The sequence below is a fragment of the Herpailurus yagouaroundi genome, unplaced genomic scaffold, assembly GCF_014898765.1.
Source record: "Herpailurus yagouaroundi ecotype Mexico unplaced genomic scaffold, PumYag 195, whole genome shotgun sequence".
NCBI classification, from domain to species: domain Eukaryota; kingdom Metazoa; phylum Chordata; class Mammalia; order Carnivora; family Felidae; genus Herpailurus; species Herpailurus yagouaroundi.
In genome coordinates, this window is record NW_024412426.1 from 12,308,043 (window position 1) to 12,325,299 (window position 17,257).

Sequence of the window (17,257 nt, forward strand, 5' to 3'; positions counted from 1 at the left end):
AAGACACCAAAAATGTGAAAATATCCCCTGATGAATGGCTACAAGGAGGGTTTCATTAGATTTAGAATTAGTGCGAACTTGAATTGCTTCAGTATGATATATTACCAAAACAATCGTTTTGCAACTCATTGAAATTTAAAGGATTATTCTCAAAGGAGTGTTAAAGGAAACAGATGGGCCAAGTACTAAATTTGGAGTTTAAAAAAACTTGTACATTTCAATAAAGTAAATAAAAGCATGAGTTTCATGCTTGCCTTTCACTACCAGAAGGTCCTTTTAACACTTTAAAAGGATATCAGTGTTCAAACGATTAGCAATTGCTTCTCAAGTTTATGTTAATCCATGACACAGTTCATAAAGAAAGAATAAGATGTGAAACAGACCAGTTATAAGCCTTGTGGCATGCTTCGCAATGCTGATGATAAAGTAGAAATTCTAAGCGAATTGATAAACTGTTAGACCGCTGCTGATTTCAGCTGTCACCTGGCCTCTCCCACAGTTTCACAGATGACAAAAAGGAACTTGAACACAGTTGGTGGAAAGTGGACACTAGAACATCACCTCTGCCCTCTCTAGAAGCAGTGTTTTTCTTTTTTATATTGTACCTCCACACGCTTTTCTTTGCTTTGGAAACGACTACTCAAAATATATACTGATTTGTTAGTTTTCAAAGAGTAACATCAGGAAGGGACTTGCAGGACATGTAAAGAAACTTCTATTTTATCCTAAAGGTGATGAGGAGTTATGGATGACATTGGTATTGTAGAATTTTCTCTCTTCCAAACCTCACTATTCTTTACTTAGGTAACTTAAGTCATCTCTCAATCTCTACATCTCCTCATTTCGATATTATCTCATAGTATAAATTATAGAATTGCTAATAATATCATGTGGAAGTTGGTTCAGAGGTTCCTACATTTAGATTTTAGACATACTTGTAGCATATGTGTATACTTATGGCTTTGAAGTCCTTTCTTCCACTAAAAAGGAAATAAATTTCAGAATGGTATATGGCTTCTGGCAAGAATACCATTTCAACCGTGTTTTTTCTGCAAGGATCTTTTTTTCTGGGTCTGGTATGAATTATGATTCCTAACACTGGATTTATTTTTATAGAAAGCTCAATTTATCTTAGAAACTACCATTAACAGCAGTGAAAGCTAAGGCCAAATATTGGTGCACTCTATTTTCCCAACTTTCAGAAAAATTCTGTATAAGCCATTGAATACTCTAATGTTGTTACTGAAGGCAATAAGATGATGAATTGTGGTCTAACAGATACTGGACTTTGGACTTTTTAAAAAAAAGATATTATTTTTAAATAATCTCTACACCCAAGATGGGGCTCAAACTCATGACCCTGAGATCAAGAGTTATGTGTTCCTCCAACTGAGCCAGCCAGGTGCCCTGATACTGGATTTTCTTGGGGTAACCAAAAGATTTGACACAGACCTTGTAAGTTAACAATAGATTATATCAGCCTCCTTTCTTTCTTTTTTTTTTTTTAAACTCTGAATTGTATTCAAGTCAGCAAGCCCAAAGGAAAGTCAATCTGATTAATTAATCCTCAACCACTCATTTTCATTGATCAAATAATAAAAGTCTGAAACTCCTAGAGCTACCTATAATAAAACGAGCACGGTGCTGAGAATTTTATATATACTGTTCAACAACATAGAAATATATACACTCTATTCAATGTATAGCATGAAGGGAGGCTTCTATGGCAAGTATCAAACACATGCATTCAGCATCATAGGGGAGTCAAAGCTGAAGGATTCTCAACCTGGGGTATTGTTGGCTCAATTCTTTACTGTGTGGGAGGGCCACTAAAGGCAAGGTGTGTAGCATCTTTGGCCCTTGAACACCAAGTGCCTGTAGCACCCACCAGTCAACAATGTGCCCTCCCCACCTACATTTTCAAATGCCTACTAGAAGGGTGTTCCATCCATGTGGAGATGAGATGATAACCATCCTCCCTTTACTCCAACCTCTCTCTAAAAATAATTTCAGAGGAAAATCTCAACCTTTTTGTTTGAGGCAAAATTCCTGACCAATCTACTTGATTGACCTAATAAATAAAGCTGTTTAGGCCACTGCATGGGTGTGAAAAGCTGAGGTTCCTTCCCGCTAACTTGGGACACAGTAGAGCATCCATATAGGGCTGTAATGCAGCTGCCATAGAACAGTAGTTGCTAAACCCCAGTGTACTGGGAATCACTTGGAGTGTTTTTGACAAGGTAGATTTTGATTTAGTAGGTTTGAGCCAGGGTTCAGGACCTGCATTTTGCAGAACCACTCCAGATAAATGTGATTTGTGTTGCTACCTATGCAACCTTTCAATATACATTCCCTTAGAAGATTTAAACTCCAGGAAAATTCTTCCAGACCAATTGGTAACAGAACATCCTTTAATAATAGTGTGCAGGATATGGAAAAGGTTCTAGTATAAGTTGAGAGCAATATTAGAGGAAGAAAAAAGCAGTGGTCTTGTCTTAGGAATGTCTTTGCTCAGAGGGTCAGGGCTTGGACCTATCTGAAGAAGAGGAAATAAACAGCCTGGCCCCTAGGAATGGCCACAGTTTATGAGATTTCTGTACCTTCCCCAGAGAGGAGCGATGTAGAAAAATATGGGAATGACTTGAGCACAAAAATGGATGGGAATGGAGAAGTGGTGGCTTCCTGAGCTGCGATGGACAGGAAGTCCATGTTCACAGACACATCTCTCTGCCTTTACTGGGATCACTTCCAAAAATGAAGGGTTTGGTAAGAAAATGTGGGCTGGAATTTATCCTCATTCTTGGTTGATACTCTGTGCAGGTAGGGTATTGTGTAAAACCAATTTGAAATGGTAGCCCACTTTCTGTAATGACCTGCCATAGCTCCTCATTATAGGGTTGGCCCCAGCAAACTTGAGGAAGGAGGTGAAGTTTCTCTTTAGTGTCCTATCCCCTCTTTGTCCACTCTGCTGCAACACTCTTTCCTCTTCTGTCATCTCCTAAAGCCTACTAAGGAAGCCCTTTAGCCCTATTTTTCCAAAAGCTCGTTCTCAACTAATTTGTATCTACTCCTTACTGGGGGCTTAACCAGAACACAAATTAAATTTTTCCTCTTGGAGGCCTTTATTGCAAGGAGTCCCTGAAAAATTATAAGCCTTTGCCACACTGAAGATGAAATGCAAATGGTGAGTTCAAGCACCTAGGTGAAGAGTTTGGGGCAGTCTACATTCAAGAACTCTGAAACAAAATAAAATGTCACTCATAAAGCTGGTCATGTAAAAGTATGAGTTAGAACTTCATCTAAGACATGTCACAGTATCAGAGGGGACTTAGAATGATCATGTGGTCCGTCTGTAGGCTTTCAGCCCATCTCTACTTGGACTTCGTGGAGAAATGGCGTTCTTTTTTCTTCTTTGAACAAATTTCCACTAAAGAAAGTTGCAGTGAATAACTAAACTATTTTATTACCACAAAGCCCAATCTGCCATCTATTCTTTCTTACTTGGACTGTAACAGTAGTGCCCCAAACTGCACTGACTCTTGCCACTACTCCTCCTTTTCCACTGAGTCCCCCTCCTCAGCCCCATCACTGCACACTTGGTAACCTGTTTGGCACACTGAAGTCCAAGTGACCTTCTACAAATGCTAATTAGATTTTGGTAATTCCTGGGGCACCTGGGTGGCTCAGTCGGTTAAGCATCCAACTCTTGATTTCGGCTTAGGGGGGTGCCTGGGTGGCGCAGTCGGTTAAGCGTCCGACTTCAGCCAGGTCACGATCTCGCGGTCCGTGAGTTCGAGCCCCGTGTCAGGCTCTGGGCTGATGGCTCAGAGCCTGGAGCCTGTTTCTGATTCTGTGTCTCCCTCTCTCTCTGCCCCTCCCCCGTTCATGCTCTGTCTCTCTCTGTCCCAAAAATAAATAAACGTTGAAAAAAAAATTTAAAGATTTCGGCTTAGGCCATGACTTCATGGTCCATGAGTTTGAGCCCTGCATCAGGTCCTGTGCTGACAATGGGATTCTCTCTCTCTCTCTCTCTCTCTCTCTCTCTCTCTCTCTCTCTCCTTTCTGCCTTTCCCCTGCTCACTCTCTCTTTCTCAAAATAAACAAATACACTTAAAAAAAAGATTATGCCAATTCCTCGATTAAAACTATTTTGTGGCTTCCCACTCTTCGTAGGATGAAGAACTACTTGCCTGGCCACAAAGCCCTTCACGATTCTCCTCTTTGCTCTCACCTCCAGCCTCCCCAGTCTCCTTTCATACCTTCAGATGTGCCATCACGCTCCTGTTACTTTGTGACTTTGCACAGACTGTGATAGCTCCTGCAGGCTTTCTTCTGTGCTGCCCCAAACCCATCATCACCATATTGTTTAGACCCTATTTTTGGTCCATTGCACCAGTCATATCACTGCTTCTCTTTTTTATGTATTTGTGTGCTTATTTGATTAATGTTTGTTTTCCCAACTAGTCTACAACTTCTGTGAGGTGAGGACTTGGATGTCTTTTACTCATAAGTATATTCCAAGTGTCATAGAGAGAGGCCAGACCATAGTAAGTTTGCTATGAATATATGCCTAATAAATGCATGAACCGTTCCTTTTACTTAACTTTGGTTTGAGCTCATTTTTAGTCATTGAAAGCAGTGGGGAACCTCCGGCCACTACCCTATAGCTCTTCCTTTGCTTTTGGATGTGATACCCTATCACTTTGATGGAAGGGCACAGATGCCTCATTAACATGGAAACTGGGCAGTATAAATTAATTTTAATGTCACTAGATTAGTTTATTAACATATGTTGCTAATTTTCTTCAATTTTTAAACTTTCCCCTTGTGCTCAGACTCTGATTTGGTAACTGGAGAGGGTTAACTTCATTACATAGGAGTTTACAGCCCCTAGAATTTTTCCATATTAGAAAAAAAACTTTTTCTTTCTTTCCTTTCTTCCTTTCTTTCTTTCTTTCTTGCTTTCTTGCTTTCTTGCTTTCTTTTCTTTTTCCCTCTCCTCCCTTCCATTCCCTTTCCTTCTTCCCTCTTCCCCTTCTTTTCTCTTCTCTTCTCTTTTCTTTTCTTTCTATATTAACAGCAAAGTTGAGAAATATAGCAAGTAAGAGATAGAAAAAGAAGGAATTGTTAGAATGAGCTATTTGAGGGGCACCTGGGTGGCTCAGTCAGTTAAGTGTCTTTGGCTCAGATCAAGATTTCACGGCTTTTGAGCTTGAGCCCCACATCTAGCTCAAAACCTGAAGCCTGGGGAGCCTGGGCGGCGCAGTCGGTTGAGCGTCTGACTTCAGCCCAGGTCACGATCTCGCAGTCCGTGAGTTCGAGCCCCGCGTCGGGCTCTGGGCTGATGGCTCGGAGCCTGGAGCCTGTTTCCGATTCTGTGTCTCCCTCTCTCTCTGCCCCTCCCCCGTTCATGCTCTGTCTCTCTCTGTCCCAAAAATAAATAAACGTTGAAAAACAAAATTAAAAAAAAAAAAAAAACCTGAAGCCTGCTTCAGATTCTGTCTCCCTCTCTCTCTGCCCCTTCCCCACTGGCGCTCTCTGTCTCTCTTTCTAAAAAATAAATGTTACAAAAAAATTTTTTTTAAAAGAATGAGCTGTAAGATGGCAATAAAGAAATGGAAATTAATGATAGTTTACAAAAAAAGAACCAGGGACCTTTTGAGAAATTTTTATTAAAATTTTTTTAATGTTTATCTTTATTTTTGAGACAGAGAGAGAGCATGAGTGGGGGAGAGGCAGAGAGAGAGGGAGACACAGAATCAGAAGCAGGCTCCAGGCTCCGAGCCGGCAGCACAGAGCCCAAGGCGGGGCTCGAACCCATTAACTGCCAGATCATGACCTGAGCTGAAGTTGGACGCTCAACAGACTGAGCCACCCAGGCACCCCATGAGAGAGGTTTTTATTTTAAAGGAACAAGATTGTTCTTTAAACTGTACCGGTTTCTTTTTATTGAATCTGAATCCAATATCTGAATCCAGGATCCAAGTGCATCCTGACCAAAGTTTCTCCTGTGTCTGGATCTCAGGGATTATTGCCTACATATGAATGCATTTGCTTGTTTGTTTATTAATAGTGACTGTGATTTTTATTGTTTTTAATTTTTTTAATGTTTATTTTTGAGAGAGAGAGAGAGACAGAGTGTGAGTGGGGGAGGGGAAGAGAGCAAAGGAGACACAGAATCTGAAGCAGGCTCCAGGCTCTGAACGGTCAGTACAGAGCCCAACGTGGGGCCCGAACTCACAAACCATGAGATCATGACCTGAGCCAAAGTCAGATGCTTAACTGACTGAGCCACCCAGACGCCTCAGTAGTGCCTGTGATTTTTAAAATAAAAATTACCACTTACAGGATACCATGTGCCAGACACCTGACATACAGTATCTCATTTGGTTCTCAGAGACAGGTTATGATTATTCGCCCCCCCCCCCATTTTACCAATAAGGAAAGTATGGTTCAGAGTTAAGCAATTTTCCAGGACTCACAACTTTGAACAGATCCGGATTCAAATCCCAAGTATGGATAATTCTAAGTCCTGTGCTCCTGTCACACTTCCTCTTTAAAATGAACTCCTCCCCCAAAATAAATAAAATGAAACCCTAATATTTGATAGGGTTTAAAAATTTCCCCATTTTCACAGATGAAATCACTTAAAGCAGTGGTTTTCTAAGTGTGATGGTCAGATCAACAGAATCAGCATCACCTGGTAACTTGTTAGAAATGCAAATTCTCTGACTATACCCCAGACTTAGTGAATCAGAAATTGTGGTCTGGGTGGGATGGACCCAGTAATTTGTGTTTTAACCAGACCTCCATGCCATTTGACTGCACACATCCTATTGACTTTCCAGATGCCACTCCTGGAGAATGTTTCTCCCTCTTTTTCAGGATCCCCAGAAAAGCAACCAATGCATGGTGACCTGAAAACCTTCTGGGGGCTTTGCTTTGCTTGGTTTGAAATGGTGACACATAAGCTTACACTGGTTAAGTAAACAGGCAACATTGAACAACATTTAACCTGGATGTTGTGGTGGATTGCAAAAGGTCACTGTATTCTTTAGTTAACATTTGTAGTGTCTCCACGTCTGCTTTCTTCCAGAACGGGAAGCGGAAGTTCTAAACTACCGCCAACTCTTGGTATTTCCGGCCTTGCTGAGACCAGAAAGCAGCGGAAGAGACAAATCTTTCTTGTGAGAGTTCCCATTTGATTTTCAAATCAAGGTGCACAGGATCAAAGGTCTCTTGAGTACAGATCAGCATCCCAAACTTTGATGCTTATCTAAATAAACAGCTTGAAACTCTGCTCTAGTAGTTGTAACACAGGCAGGTGACTGAGATAAAGAGGTAAATCAGCTGCTAAGGAATGAGGGGAAATTCCCACCTAATAGCCAAAAGCAACAATATTTGAGCATGTGATTGCCTCTTTTTTTAATTTTCTAAGGTATGGTGATCAACACCTTTAATAAATTGAAGATGGAAGGTCTTAGACCTCGAGTAAATTGGAGGAAAAATCGTTTCCACAAATGGATTCTTTCATTATGATAAAAAATTGCTGAAGATCTTTAGGGAGTCACCCTGCCAAGAATTTTGGCTGCAGTTGAACTAGTTAATATACTTTTGTTATATGATCTCTAAAATAACTTAAAGCATATGGACATAGAAGAAACAGAAAAGATCATACCATGTTTTCTGTGTATTATTTAGCTTAGATTTTCTCTTGAAATGATATGTGATTTTTTTTATAGGGAAAAATAATTATTCACACTATAAGAAATCAACAGAAATTTAGATTATTTTTAAAATAGTGAAACTTCTAGATGGAAACCTTGGAAGATAATCTGTGAATAAAAAGAGTGCATTTGGTGTGTCATTGGGCAAACTGATAAAACACATTCATCTTAAAGGGAGTTGAGGAATTTCTACTGTCCCCAGAGCTTCCGTTGGTAAGTTAGTCCTACCACTGTGAACAAACGAAATGAAACTAGAGGAGTATTTTAGTTATACTCATGGTTTAGCATCTTCAGAAACACTAGTCTGATACTTCTGTCTGTTGAGTTTTTAAGGGAATTAGTTTTCAATACCAGCCTTAAAATATCTGGACTAAAATAATCACATTAGCCCTTGTTAAATGTACTCATAATCAAGTAACAAAACAATAGTGTTCTCCCTACTTTATACCTAAAGCTTGAAATTTCTAATCAGTGTTTCCACTTTGTTGTGTGACATTGCATTGCTTAGAGCTTCCTGAAATACTTGCATGCCATATACATTTCTAATCTATATAAAAGAACACTGATACATAAGCAATGTCTTTTCCTCTAGCTTAAAATAATAAGTCCGTTTCTGCACAATCTGAGAACACAGACAACTTGAATCTTGAATAAGAAGCTCTGGATTCTAAGTTGAGTCCTGCTGTGAAATTAATCTTTGCTTTAGATCTCCACCTTGTGGTTAAACGTTTAAAATGTAAATTCCTTTGGATTTTATGATCCTGGTTTATAGATTCTTTTAAGAAGGAAGTCAGGATGGACATTGTCTGAAAATACCTTAGTTGAGATGATGTGTGAAAATAACGGAGGCTTAGAATTGGGTACTTAAAAATTTATAATTCAGATTTAGCTTATTTCAGGATGATTTTTCCCACTGAGGCACTTGTTTGCCACTTTTTGTTCAGCTACCTTAAGAAGTTAGTTTTGGGTTTCTTAAGGATTGAAGAGGCTTTCAGGGGCCATCTTTTAAATTAGTTCTGGAATAGAAGGAGCCAATAAGGGGAACCGCATTAGTAGTATCTTCCCACACCTTCAGTAGCCTCCAATGAGTGGATTAGATTAGAGATTACAACCTCAGAACGTTGGGGAGAAACATAAGAAGTACTCTAACGTGTGGTTTAACTTGGTCCAAGAAAGCAGACAGGTGACAACTTGAACATCCTGTGATTTCATTTTCTAAGTTTCCTCATCACAGCATAGAAAAGCTGTAAGGCATCCGCTGGGTGTATGGCAGCTCTCTATGCAGCTTGTAGACCACATCAGTCCAGCACAAAGTCCCACCAGGGGGAAGCCTGATGTACTCCGACTAGAGCTCTTTGGATTTACATAAGGTTTGGTTTACAGAATTTGGCTAACAAAGTACAATTTTTATTATACTGACTTGTTTACATGTTATGCTTGACTCCTGTCTTTTTGTTTCACACTCCAAAGCAAATGGTGACTCTACCTCAAAAATCACACCCAGGATCTGACAACTCCCCTTCACGTGCATTGTTCATAGGATTCAGACTGAACCTGTTAGGATGTAAGTCAGATTCCCACTGCTCCTCTGGATAAAAACCTTCCATGACTTCCCTTTCATGCAGATTATTGAAGTGCCTTCCTGAGAACTCTCAACTTATAGATCATGTAAACATGGAGTGATTGGGGTGCCTGAGTGGCTCAGTGCATTAAGCATCTGATTCTTGATTTCAGCTCAGGTCATGAGCTCATGGTCTGTGAGATCAAGCTCCATGTCAGGCTCTGCACTGACAGTGTGGAGCCTGCTTGGGATTCTCTCTCTCCCTCTCTCTCTCTCTCTCTCTGCCCCTCCCCTGCTTGTGCACTCTCTCTCTCTCTCTCTCAAAATAAATAAACTTAAAGAAAACATGCAATAATTCCATTTTTTTCTTATTTCCGATTTCCAAACTTCCCTATTGAACTGCCCTTAAAAACATCTTGGGCCACATTATGGTGCACCTGGGTGGTTCAGTCAGTTAAGCCTCTGACTCTTGATTTCAGCTCAGGTCATGATCTCATGGTTTGTGGGATCAAGCTCCATGTCAGGCTCTGCACTGACAGCCTGGAGCCTGCTTGGGATTCTCTCTCTCCCTCTCTCTCCCTGCCCTTCCCCTGCTTGCTCGCATGCATGCATATGTGTTCTTTCTCTCTCTCAAATATAAGTAAATAAAACTTTATAAAAAAATCTTGACCACATTTCCTATTATTTGTGTGCATTTGATTATTGGGACACTCTTATCTGAATATTTAAGACAGTTCATTCTAAAACTTCAAAAGCTTTTCTCCTTTTTCTCTGACACTGTCTACCTGGTGACCTGAAAATTGGGTGTCTGTGGACTTTCTTATCACATTCTTTCTTTTTTTTTTTCCTTTTGTAACCTGCTTCTCACCTCTCCTTGGTCCCCAGCCTCCCACAGGTTCTCTAAGTGCTCACTGCAGGCAGATATGTCAGTGGGATGGGAGATGAAGCTCTTCTCCCCTGACTGGTGACAGAGTCATGGTTTACAGCACTGTTTCTCAGACTCTTATGCACATGTGAATCTCCTACTGGGCTTGATAAAAAGCAGATTGTGATTCAGGAGGTTGAGGGTGGGGCCTGAGACTCTGCATTGCTAATAACTCCCAGGTGATGCTGACACTGCCTGTCAGAAGGTCACAGTTGAGTAGCAAGGGATAGAGGAGTCCTCTGCTCATTCTTTAGCCTATTTCTGTCTGATGCTGGCGGCCTCTGTTGATACGGTGGTCTCTGCGTAGGGATTATTGGTGGCTTGTAAGGGTCATAATTTAGCTTCATTTTGGGTCCTTTTTTGCTGCCAGGAGTAACAGTTTGAAACATTTCTCCAGGTTGGGCTGCCTGGGCAGCTCCCGGGGCTCCTGTCCCTTGGTTAATCTCTGTGTGACCCTCGTAGGGAGCCAAGTTATAAGAGGGATGATAGTACATACCCTCTAAGGACCATGGAGAACTGGGATTGGGAAGGGGTTGCCCCCATCCTTCTACACACATTACAGAACAGTCTCATCAAACCTTGCAGATGTGGAGGCGCCTGGGTGGCTCAGTCGGTTGAGCGACCGACTTCGGTTCAGGTCATGATCTCATGGTTTGTGAGTTCGAGCCCCGCGTCGGGCTCTGTGCTGACAGCTCAGATCCTGGAGCCTGCTTCGGATTCTGTGTCTCCCACTCTCTCTGCCCCTCTGCCACTCATGCTCTGTCTCTCTCTGTCTCAGAAATAAATAAACATTAAAAAAAATTAAAACCTTGCAGATGTGGAATCTCCTATCATGGGAACAGATGTTAGGCAACACTTTATTCTTCCCCAGATTAGGGAAGAGACTATAAAGGCAAATATGCCACAGGCCTCTTCTCTGGTAATGGCCTGTCTCACCAAGCTTGTCCTCTGTACTGGGATGAATGTAGGCCTGTGGGCTCTGCAGCCCAGTGTGGATATATCCAGGAAATAATGCCTGCTCTCTTATAGGGATTTTCTTATAGCTTTCCTTTTGGAAGGAAAACCTCCCTGACCTCCTCCCCAAGAAGGTGGGGGACTGTCCCCCTTCTCACTAGACCCTCAAACCATGAATTATGACCTCTTCTGTCATCTTCTTATAGAATCTGGTAGTGCCTCCATCCTGCGGACTTTGCCTCCATTTTTGGATCTTCCTTTTCTCCTTGTTTCTCCCTGGCTTCAGCATAGACTCACAATTTAAAACTTTGATGGAGGGTGGAAGTCTCTTCCTAAGCATGGAGCCAGGGATGGGTAGGGAATGGTGGTCCATCTTCCATGGTCCCTGCCCCTAAGACAAAACAACAGCTCTCTCATATACTGGTCTTTTCCTCCTCTTTCTCCATATCTGAGACTTGAGCTCTGCCCTTCTTTCACTAACTCAGTCTCCACTGACATAGTGCCAACACCTGCCTTGGCTCAAACTCAAATATGTCTATCGCCACTTCCACCACATATCCATCACTTCTGCATCACCTCCTGCCCGACTCTCCATCTGCAGTCTTACCCTCAAGATTTTGCACAGGTTACAGCCAGTTACATTCTGCCCTGAAACCTTTAATAGCTTCTCCCCTTACCCAAATCTAAAACAAAGCCTAGACTTTAAACCTATTCCTAAAGCTCTGTATATCCTTGCCCTACCCTGCCGTCTCTCCCTTCAGGGCTTTCATGCCATTCTATCAGGAGAAAGTGCTACACTTGAGAAAGTTGAAGACATGGGATTTAAAAATGATGACCACAGGGGCGCCCGGGTGGCTCAGTCGGTTAAGCATCTGACTTTGGCTCAGGTCATGATCTCACTGCTCATGAGTTCGAGCCCTGTGTTGGGCTCTGTGCTGACAGCTGAGCCTGGAACCTGCTTCACATACTGTGTCTCCCTCTCTCTCTACCCCTCTTCCGCTCACACTCTCTTTCCTTCAAAAGTAAATAAACGTTAAAAAATTTTTTTTGTAAATGATGACAACAGCCTTGTCTGAGGTTTGGTGGTAGCAGGGCTGACCTCAAATGCTGGTACTTCTGGGAACTTGCAATGTGGAGGCATGAAGTGCCTTTTACTCTCAGCTCTAGACTTAAGACTTAAGCAGTTTTGTGGGATGGGAAAGGCAGCTCCGCCAGGATATGGAATGTGAGCCCACATTCCATATCCTGGCACACTTGAATGAGTGAACTGAAACAACCCCGTTCTCTACTTTTTCATTTCCTCCTCCTTTCCCAGGAGTGAGCCAGAAGAGATGGTTTGTGGTAGATAGGAAGGTAGGGTGGATATGAAAATGAGAGGCTCCAGAGCATTATGTAATCTGTTAATGACACTGCAGAGAGCACAGACTCTAGGTAAAAATACTCACAGCCCTGTCATTTCAAAGCTCTGTAACTCTGGGCAAGTTCATGAACTTCCTTGGCCTTTTTAACTTATCTGATAAATGGGACAAGTGGTGTTTATCTTTTATGGTTGTTAAACCACATATGTAAATATTAAATGCTCATGTACTAATTATGGAAGTATCCCAAGTGTCCATTGATAGAAGGATGGATAAAGAAGATGTGGTACATATATACATTGGAATATTACTCAGCCATAAAAAGGAATGAAATCTCTCCATTTGCAATGACATGGATGGAGCTAGAGGGTATTATGCTAAGTGAAATGGGTAAGTCAGAGAAAGACAAATACTATATGATTTCAATCACATGTGGAATTTAAGAAACAAAACAAATGAACAAAGACAAAGACAAACCAAAAAAACAGATCCTTAACTATGGAGAAAAAACTGATGGTTACCAGAGAGTAGGTGGTGGGGAGTGGAATGGGTGAAATAGGTGAAGGTGATTAAGAGTACACGTACCACGATAAGCGCTGAGTAATGTATACAATTGTTGAATCTCTATATTGTACACCTGAAACTAACATAACACTGCATGTTAATCATACTGGAATTAACTTTTAAAAAATACTCATGTACTTAATACTGTCAGACCCATAGTGAGCACTCCATGAAAGGTAGACATGTAATATAGTAGTATTATTCTTACTGCCATTTTTATGACTTTGAAGGTTATATTTTATCCTTAAAGTCTAAGTGTCCATTAGACAGAATGCATTGAAGAGAGATCCCCTCTCAAAACAAAACAAAACAAAACAGTGATAAGTTCTATAATAGCTAGAGTTAAGCATTAGAGTGATAAATTAGAGAGGGTATGCTGTTGTTATATGGAAATAACCATATAGTAGCTAAAGCTGAAATGTTACTAATGTTAAGCTTAGACTTATTTACCACTTTGGATGATAGTCACAACAAACTTATAAATAAACCTGTAAAATTAGCAATAAAATAAAATGAATTTCATGTCTTTTTTCCAGATCTTGGGTATGATGCTTAACTTTTAAAAATTGAAACAAAAGTTGACTTCTGAAAGTCCATACGACCCATAGTTTTCAGCACCAATAAGCATTTGAATTAATACTAATACTGCCATTATAAAAGCATTTTAGAGGCTATTTCAGATGAAGAGACTTTACAGTTTGCTCAGCAAATGTTTTTAACAACTATAAAAAGTTCCATCTTGATTTTCTCTAATTGGCATCCTTTCTTATTGTCAATGCAAATATTTTAACTTTTATAAAATATAATAAAAAGGCTCAAACAGGTGTGTAGTGTTTTCCATTTAGAGGGTAATAAAGGATTGCAAATATTAGACTGTTAATCTTTATATGCTCATGAGAGAATTATTGTGAAATCCGAAACTTCATTTCAGTTCTAGGCAGGATATCTTGAAGTTACAAGTGAATTGCACTGGGTCAAAATGAGCATACACAGCCTTGAAGTAGGTTAAAAAAAAAACTATTGAGGCTCCTGGGTGGTTCAGTCAGTTGAGCATCCAACTCTTGATTTGGGCTCAGGTCATGATCTCACAGTTCATGGGTTTGAGCCCTGCAATCTCAGCAGATTGAGATTATCTCTGTCCCCTCTCTTTGCCTCTCCCTCTCTCTCACTCTCTCAAAATAAATAAATAAACTTAAAAAAATATATTATGCAAAATTTTTCCTTGAACTTATACGTCTTACCAAACCATGGCTATAACAATAAAAACAACGGCTACTTATTGAGTAAAACGACATACTAGTTACTATATGAGGCATTTCAAATATACTTATCCATTTTACCTTCAAAATATCTGCCATAAAGTAGCATCTCTGTCCCCATTTTATAGATAAGGACACAAAGGCTTTATAAGTTTCAGTAACTTGCCCAAAGTCACACGGCTTGTGAGTATCAACCTAAGATTCACACTACTGTTTGCAGTCTCAGTAAATGGAAAATATGGGCTTGATCTAGCTATGCCTGCAACTAGCTAAATATCTGTAAATTAGGCAGATAATGATAATTAGTGCTGGAAGAAAGATCTGGTCCGAGTCCTCACTTTATACAGGGAAAGTGATAAACTCAAGGCCAGACAACTAATTTTTGGTAAAGCTTTTGATTGGAACACTGAAGACTTGCTTCATTTGGTGCTCTTTTCCACTGTTTCCTTAGACAAAACAAGTCAGCAGCATGAGTAGTTCCATCATAGGACATGGCCTTTTCTTAAGTCAAGTGAGCCAAGACTATGGATGTTCCCTGGCAATTACTTTCCCCCAGGACTTTAGGAATGTCTTATGTAATGTGTCCTCCTGAAAGTGGTCTGTAAGTCATGGAATGGAGTTGGATGGAATATTAGAATTCTACCGGACTCACTCATTCATTCTTGGATAAGGAAATTCTATCCAATTCTATCCAAGTAGTTTTCTCTAAGGTCACACACCATTTGGCAGTAACAAGGCCTTGCCCATTTTACCACATTGCTTAAACGTTTGTATTGAGAAAGAGAGGGAGGAGAAAAGGAAGAAAAAGGATGGTTTATAGTTCCAGGGCATTTTTTCTTCTAAAGATATTATTATGAATTATTTTTTTTACAGTAGAAAATCCTTCTCTGAAGGGAATAATCCACCCCATTTGTATCTTTTTTGTTTTCCCTATTTTGAACCTAATGGATTCATCCTATACCTCAATATTTGTTCATGGAAACATGGATCATTATCCTGTAAATAATCCATGAAATTTTACATTCAAATCTAATTGTCCAAACCTTTCTTTCTTCAAAAACTTGAGTATGTAAACCTGTGATAATAATAATTCACATGAATTAAGCAGAAATTTGCCAAATGGTTTCTGAGTCAATGAGCATTACATATTAACAAGGTGCAAATCAGGTTAAACCAACAAGTCCACTTCTCCAGAGTCCAGCTTTGTTTACGCTTCCCTGTTGGCAAGAAAAGTGGAACAAAGCTGTGTTTCATATGTGTGAAGTAGCCAGACATTGTGAGTATGTGGTAACATGAGCCTTATCTCTCAGACCATTAGAGATTGGAATAAGCAAAGAAAAGGAAGCTGATAGAAATTGTTACGGTGATTTTGAATTCATTGTGAATACAGTTGTATAAGAGATCTTAGAACTTCTGCCAACTTATCTTGAGGCCACAAGTGTCAGCTGTAATTGATCATGCCAGTGGCCTGAACACAAGAACGCCCAGCTATAAGAAAACACAGGAAAACTCTGATTTAACAGATGAAGTAGAAAGTGATAATTCACATTACCAAATAATTTTTCATTTTGTAAAAGATTATGATAATTGATTCCTAATAAGCTTTCTCAGGGTGGCTAATATATAATTTTTAGAAAATTAAAATTGTGCCTTACATGCAAGTATAAAATGAACACCTTTTGAAGATTTCATTCACTCATTTATTAGCGAGGGAATTGGGAAGATGTTAAGACTGGGTCAAAGACGGGCGCCTGGGTGGCTCAGTCGATTGAACGTCCAACTCTTGATTTCAGTCCAGGTCATTATCTCACAGTTTTAAAAGTACGAGTCCTGCCTGGGCTGTGCACTGACAGTACAGAGCCTTCTTGAGATTCTCCCCTTTTCTGTGCCCCTCCCTCGCTCGCACTTTCTGTCTCTCTCAAAACAAACAAACAAACAAACAAACCTAAAAGAAAAAAGAAAAGACTTCAAAGAGCATTTGAAGACTTAAGATACTTATAGGCAATTTAATAAATACATGTTAGGAAAGCATTACTGAACTAGATACAAAAAACTGGCTAATATCCTACAGGGAAATAACCATCACCTTTGGGATTATCAGTTTTGCAAAACACATTATTTGCATCTTTACTGGACAAAAGCCTATACATTTTATGATAACATCACAGGTCTGGGACCTGTAGTCAGCAGTAAACAGTAAATTAAACAATGACATCTCCTACGTAATCCTCGGATGGGCTTTCAAGTGTATGATACCGACAGAACTTGCCATCTACATTTTTTTTTTTTCCTTTTTCCAGTTTTGGATACTTTCCGTTAAGAAGGCATTTAATTTTTAAAAATTAATTGTATGATATTTTTAGTAATCTAGACATGACATAAACATGTATATAATGATATGGAAAAGGAACTGAAATTATTAGATAAAATAAGAGTGTGTACAGAAGAATGGAAAGTATTTAGAGGAACCCTTTGAGATGAGACAACATGGACTGAAGACCCCCTTGGATTTACTACTACTATTTATCAAATGCTCACTGTGTGTCAGTCATAACTTTAGATGTTTTATAAGTACTGTACCTAATACTCCTATAATGACCCTGAAAATAACTCGTATGGTAAGACAACTGATGATAAGAGAGCTGGACAACTTATCTGAGGTCATATAGCTAACTGGGTAGAAGAGCCCTGGTCTAAACCATCCATTTTTGTGTTCCAAGCTTCTGCTTTATAGAGGTTACTCTGTACTCTGCCACTTGTCAGCATTTCATTATGGGGGTAAAGATCTTAGCATTTCCCACATTTAATTTTAAGCACAAATACTGACTCTCAATACTTGTCTTGGTATGATACCTGGAGCTGATATTTAATGGAGATTTACTGATGGCCACTGGGCAAGTGCCTTGTTC

At 40.0% G+C, this 17,257-nt stretch overlaps 1 long non-coding RNA gene across 4 annotated transcripts in view; it reads left to right on the top strand.

Annotated features, from left to right (window-relative positions):
• Positions 1-17,257, top strand: part of LOC121011848 (uncharacterized) — a 145,956-nt gene that overhangs the window by 116,210 nt on the left and 12,489 nt on the right. Inside the window, exons 4-7 of one of the 4 annotated variants that reach the window (XR_005781802.1) lie at positions 2,610-2,761; positions 6,886-7,940; positions 8,948-9,097; positions 9,198-9,460. This is a non-coding gene — a long non-coding RNA (uncharacterized LOC121011848). Of the gene's footprint in view, positions 1-2,609; positions 2,762-6,885; positions 7,941-8,947; positions 9,461-17,257 lie in introns of those variants that run through there. The other 3 variants (XR_005781800.1, XR_005781799.1, XR_005781801.1) reach the window with 3 other exon arrangements.